General features: G+C 38.3%; 1 non-coding gene across 1 annotated transcript; it reads left to right on the top strand.

Moving 5' to 3' along the window:
- The first annotated feature begins 523 nt into the window (after positions 1-523).
- On the top strand, positions 524-629 carry LOC128295052 (small nucleolar RNA R71). Its single transcript, XR_008285359.1, has one exon. It is a non-coding gene; the product is annotated as a small nucleolar RNA R71 (small nucleolar RNA).
- The last annotated feature ends 6,048 nt before the right edge of the window (positions 630-6,677 follow it).

The raw sequence follows: 6,677 nt of genomic DNA, 5'->3' as shown, positions 1-6,677 counted from the left end.
CCTGTTGATAGGGTGGTTGTTGAAAACCCAGAGGATGCTGGAGTCTTTGATTTCCTTGACCGCCCCACAAGAAATTGGGATGGTTCCTCGAACCTGTATTGTACGTGTTACTATATGGGTTATTTTGGGATCTAGAGTTATTGTTACCCATATATTGGACTTGTTCCTCCTGGATGCTAGGGTTGAAGGGTTGATACTCTGTGCATGCTCCTCCTCCATTCGTCTTGCACCTCATTACTGGATGTACATGAGTAGAACCAAGTAAACTATCAATGTTTTTATTTAGAAGTTCTACCTGGTTTGACAGTATAGTAACCGAATCGAAGTTATAAACGCCTACTGTTTTAGTTGGCTTAGTCCTCATGACTTGCCACCGATAGTTATTCAGTGACATCTTTTCAATAAATTCGTAAGCCTTTTAGGTGTTTTTTTGTTGATGGTTCCCCCGGCTGCTGCATCAATCATTTGCCTTGTCGAAAAGTTCACACCATTGTAGAATGTTTGAACTTGCAACCATAGAGGTAATCCATGGTGAGGACACTTTCGCAGTAGGTCCTTGTATCTCTCCCATGCATCGTAAAGAGTTTCTAAGTCCATCTGCACAAACAAAGAGATATCATTACGTAACTTGGCTGTTTTAGCCGGCGAGAAATATTTTAATAGAAATTTTTCGGTCATTTGTTCCCAAGTAGTAATTGACCCTCATGGTAACGAGTTCAACCACTGTTTAGTTTTGTTCCTCAATGAAAAAGGGAATAACCGAAGACGAATGGCATCGTCAGAAATGCCATTAATTTTAAATGTATCACAGAATTCCAGGAAATTTTCCAAATGAGTGTTTGGATCCTCATCCTGCAAACCATCAAACTGAACAAATTGCTGTATCATTTGAATAGTGTTAGGTTTTAGTTCAAAATTATTTGCAGCAATAGCAGGTCTAACTATACTTGACTCAGTTCCTATTAAATTAGGTTTAGCATAATCATACATAGTGCGTGGAGTAGGATTCTGATTAACAGCAATCGCAGGAGGTAGCAGATTTTCTTGGTTTTCAGCCATCTCCTCGGTTGGGGTTTGAATATCATCTTCTTGCTCGTTCTCTATGTATCTTAAGCTTCGCGTTATTTCTCTTTGGTTTCTACGAGCTGTGCGATCGATTTATTCGTCAAAAAGTAGTGGTCCTGACGGATTTGTTCTAGCCATAAACTATAAAAACCTGCCAAGATAAAGAAAAAGTAAATTAATAAATAATAATAAAAATAAAATAGAATTAACTTACAAGAAAAATAAATGGCTAAAGTAATAAAAATTGAGTGTTCCTAATATCTTAGTTCCCCAGCAACAGCATCAAAAACTTGATCGCTATTTTCGTGACAGGTAAGTTTTATATATTTATAATTAATCGTTCTTGAAACTAACTATTATCACGATGTAGGCAAGTGTACCTATCGAACAGTAGTATAGTTTTAGCAAGACCGAATTGTCGAACCTAAAGGAACTAAAAGTACTAGTAATGATTGTCTTTTTATTATCTAGCCTAAGAATAAGGGGGTTTTGTTTTAACTAACTAATTATCTAAACTAAGAATTCACAGAAAATAGAATTGGGGAATTACTTTTGGAAAAACGATTGAATTAAGACAATACCTAAGGAAGAATCCACCTAGACTTCACTTGTTATTCTGACTTCGAATCGGATGATTTATTCATTTAACTTGTTTCGTAGAGATCCCTAAGTTATGTTATTATCCCTATTCAAGACTAGTAACGTCTAATCCCTAGACTGAATAATTGAGATTTTCTCTAATTAACACCCTAGGGTTGCATTAACTCGATCTATGGATCCCCTTATTAGGTTTCACCCTAATCCAGTAAAATCTTGTCACCCTATCTCTAGGCGCACAATCAACTCCGCTTAATTATGAAAAATGTACTCTCAGACAGGGTCTATTCCTCCTCTGAATAAGAGCTTATCTTGAATCAGTATCCTAGGATATCAAAACAAGAATTAAGAACACATAATTAAGAACAAGTTAAATATTTATCACACAATTCATAAAATAATAACAAGATTCGTCTTAGGTTTCATTCCCCTTAGGTATTTAGGGGATTTAGTTCATAACTAAAAAGGAAAACATCTCAGAAGAATAATGAATACAAAACATAAAGAAAACCCAAAACTCCTGAAGGGAAATTGAGGGGAGATCTTTAATCTTGATAGTGAATTCGGCTTCTGAGATGGATCAATTGGCTTCCCTTAAGCAGTTCCCTGCCTCTTTTTCTCTGCGCCCCCTTTTTTCTTCCTTTAGGGTGTATTTATAGGCTTTAGAATGCCTAAAAGCCCTCAAAATTAGCCTTTTTCGAATTGGACTCAACTTGGGCTCAGCAGAGACACACCCGTGTGACACGCTCGTGTGCGATTACTTCAGGCCGTGCTCGAGCCTGTTAGAATGGCACGGGCGTGTGTTCTACCCGTGTGAGTCATGCTTCGATTCTGCCAAATTGACACGGCCGTGTGGTCTGCCCGTGTGAGGAAGTCCAGGTCGTGTTGATTTAGTACGTTGGCTCATTTTCTCCATTTTTGGACCGTTTTTCGTTCTTTTCGCTCTCCTATGCTCACCTAAGTATAAAACACGAAATTAAAGCATTAGGAGCATCGAATTCACCAATTCTAAGGAAAAATCATCCATAAAATGTGTTAAGCATGGGGTAAAAATATGTATAAATTACGGTTTATCAGAAAGCAAGCTAGGCTCCCCTTTCCTGAAAATACAACCTGAAGAGCATCAGACAAGTTGCAGCTAGTTCACACTGATGTGTGTGGCCCCATGAAGACTGAATCACTCAATGGTAATAGGTACTTCATTCTTTTCATTGATGACTGTACCAGATATTGTTGGATTTTCTCTTTGAAGGACAAATCTGAGGTAGCTCAAGTGTTCTTAAAGTTTAAAGTTGCAGCTGAAACAGAAACAGGATACAAACTAAAGGCCAACAGATCAGACAATGGAGCTGAATACACCTCAGCTCAGTTTCAAGCTCTTTGCAATGATGCTGGCATCAAATCAGCTAATTAATGTTTACACACCTCAGCAAAATGGGGTTAGTGAAAGAAAGAATAGGAGTTTAATGGATATGGCTAGATGCCTTCTGTTTGAGAAGAATTTGCCCAAAACCTTGTGACTGAAGTGGTTAACATTGCTGTATACCTTCAAAACAGGCTCCCAACCAAGGCTTTAGATCACAAGGCTCCATTTGAGGCCTGGTTTGGGTTCAAGCCATCATTGGCTCACCTGAGGGTTTTTCGTTACATGTGTTATGCACAAGTACCAGCTGTAAAAAGAAGCAAGCTGGATAAAAAAGCTCAAGCAGGCATTCTAATAGGCTATAGCTTAGTTAAAAAGGGCTATAGGATCTAGGATCCTTCAACAAATAAAGTGATAGTGAGTAGAAATATAGTTTTCAATGAGAAAGCAATCTGGAACTGGGAAAGAAATGAACCAGATGCTATTTCTGAAGAACTTATAGCTGATCAGACTGAGGCTGATCAAAATGGTCCTGATATGGACATTGATGATGAACCAGTTAGGGCTACAAGGACTTTGGCTGAGATTTATGAAAGGGCTCATGTTGCACAAGAAGAACTAAGTTGTTTTGAAGATGCTGAAGCTCATGAAGGCTGGAAACAGGCTATGGCTGATGAGATTGTCATGATTGAAAAGAACCAAACATGGGAATTGGTTGAAAGACCAGCCAACAGGAAGGTCATTGGGGTGAAATGGGTCTATCGAGCCAAGTAGAATACTGATGGGAGTTTGAATAAACTGAAGGCTAGGCTGGTTGTTAAAGGGTTCAGTAAGAGATATGGCCTGGACTATCTGGAGACATTTGCACCAGTGGCCAGGCTAGACACTATCAGGCTACTGGTTGCCCTAGTAGCACAGATGCAATAGAAGATCCACTAACTTGATGTAAAGTCTGCATTTCTTAATGGCTTCCTTAAAGAAGAAATCTACATTGACCAGCCTCAAGGTTTCATTGTGTCTGGCAAATAGCAATGGTGTACAGGCTTAAAAAGGCCTTGTATGGCCTGAAATAAGCTCCTAGAGCCTGGTATGCCAGGATTGATAGCTATTTGATCAGTCTGGGATTCAAGAGAAGTGTTAGTGAGCCAACACTGTATGCCCAAAAGGAAGAAGCTATGACACAACTCATTATGTCTCTCTATGTGGATGACCTTTTGGTGATAGGAGAAGATCAAGCTATGCTAACTGACTTTAAGGCCAAAATGAAATACATGTTTGAGATGTCTGATTTGGGGCAGATGATATATTTCTTATTAATAGAGGTACTGCAAGCTCAAAATGGAATCTTCTTGGGACAGAAGACATTTGCTGCAAAGATCCTAAGCAAGTTCTCTATGGAGAATTGCAAGCCAACAAGTACACCTATGACTGTTGGAATGAAGTTGTCAAGCCAAGGGGATCATGAACAGGTTGATGACTCTTTCTATAGGAGTTCAGTTGGCTACTTGTTGTATTTGACAGCAACCAGACCAGATATCATGTTTACTGTGAGTGTGCTATCGAGATTCATGCATTGCTGCAATAAGTAGCATCTTTAAGTAACAAAAAGAGTGCCCCGGTACATCAAAGGCACCTTGAGCTATGGATTACAGTTTAGCGAAACTGAAAACTTGAAGCTAATAGGCTACATTGACAGTGACTAGGCTGATTAAAAAGATGATATGAATAACACATCTGGTTATGCATTTACACTTGGTTCAACAATGTTCTGTTGGAGCTCAAAGAAGCAATCAATAGTGGCTCAATCAACAGTAGAAGCAGAGTATGTGGTTGCTGCTGGAACAGTCAACCAAGCCATTTGGCTGAGGAAAATACTCGCTGATCTGAATCTGCATCAAGAGGGAGCAATAGAGATCTATTGTGACAACCTATCTACTATTGCAATTGCAAAGAATCCAGTTTTTCATGGTAGGACAAAACATTTCAATATTAAGCACCATGTTGTAAGAGAAATGGAGCAAGCACATGTGGTAAACTGGTTCATTGCAGTTCTGAAGAGCAATTAGCTGACATTTTTACAAAAGCCCTTAGTGTGACACGATTCCTTGAGTTGAGAGCTAAGTTAGGAGTTTGCAACATGCTAACCAAGGAAGAGTGTTGAAAGATGGTCAGCATGTAGCACCAGAAGCAACTATGAAGCAGGCCATGCAACTCGAGCCATGCACAAGCTGTTGAACCGAGTGGAACTTTCTTACTTTAGTTCATTTTTGTTATTTTGGTCAATGTAATTCATTTTGGTTCATTTTAAACTATGTTAGGTAGAAGTTTGATGTATTTCTAAAGTGATTGAGCTATTAACCAACTTTACTCATGTGTACAAGTTTAGTTTTGTAAGTTCCAATGTATTAGTGGTAGTTGGTGTAGATTAGTTGACCATATGCTAATTTTGACAAGCAAAATGCTTGGTTTATGTATTGACATCAAGCTATTATTCAAGTTTAATGAAAATCATTTTCAGTTTTCATTCATATGCTCCATTTTTCTGTTTTTGATTCTGTTCTTGTTCTTAAGCAAATTTTTTGCTTTTGTTTCTTCACCAAGTCATGAGGCTTGCTAAACAAGCTTCCTGTTCTACTTGCTTAAATTTGTTCTAAACACCAACATTCTCAACTGCGCTTATTGTTATTGTCCTCTTATATTTATTATTATTATTATTATTTTAAAACCCTCGACCACCTCTTCCTAGCTTACAGCCGCCACTCGTTGCTTCCTAAACCATCACCACTGGGGTGAACCATCTCCCTACCAAACCCTAAATTAACCCATTGAAGTACCTGTACCCATTATCATACCCAAACAACAAATCATTGAGCCAATTTCTTTTAAGTTCAATAATGCTTACAATAAACAACGGGTTCCTTTTTTTCTTCAAAATAGCACTGTTTTTGTCCTCTCTTAGCTTTATTGGAGCTCAGTTTGTTGAAAGCGAAAATCGGCTCGATACACCACACTTTATCACTGCCTTTAATGCTTTTATACTCTTTTATGTACTCATTTTCGAGTTCTTTGAAGGTATGGACGACGATCTCCATCGCAAATAATTGCGAATAACCTATTCTTGTTTAACTTCATCAGTGGTGTCAATGGAGATGTTAGTGGAGGAGATGGAGGTGGTGGAAGTGGGAGGGGTCTAGTAGTCGAGAAAGTGCTTAGGATGTGGGGATTAGTGCTCATTGTTCTCGTTCTCGGGATTGTCGTTAGTATCGACATTGAAGCAATAGTGACATGGGCATTGGAGAATAAGTTTGGGTTGTTGATGAAACAAGATTGAGGAGGAGTTGGCTGTTGAGGAGATGACGATTGACAGTGCCATTAGTAGAAAGCAAATTTTTTAACCACTGATTCACATAATTATTTGATTAAATTTTTAAAAAAATTAAATTGATAAAAATAAGACACACTCTATTTTAGATTATATATGGGCATAGTTTACCCAAGAATAAATCATTTATGAACATTGAATCATAGGATGGCAAGCCTATTGGTCAATTTATTCCTTCCTTGGGCCATTTAAAAAGACTCCAAATTCTTGAACCTTCCCTTGTCTTCCCCGTCACCTTTGGATCACGTAACCACTACTTAAACACCCATT

Source organism: Gossypium arboreum, chromosome 6 (assembly GCF_025698485.1).
Source record: "Gossypium arboreum isolate Shixiya-1 chromosome 6, ASM2569848v2, whole genome shotgun sequence".
In the NCBI taxonomy this organism is placed as follows: Eukaryota; Viridiplantae; Streptophyta; class Magnoliopsida; order Malvales; family Malvaceae; genus Gossypium; species Gossypium arboreum.
Note: the sequence above shows the minus strand (reverse complement) of the source record. Positions and strands in the feature narration are given on the sequence as shown.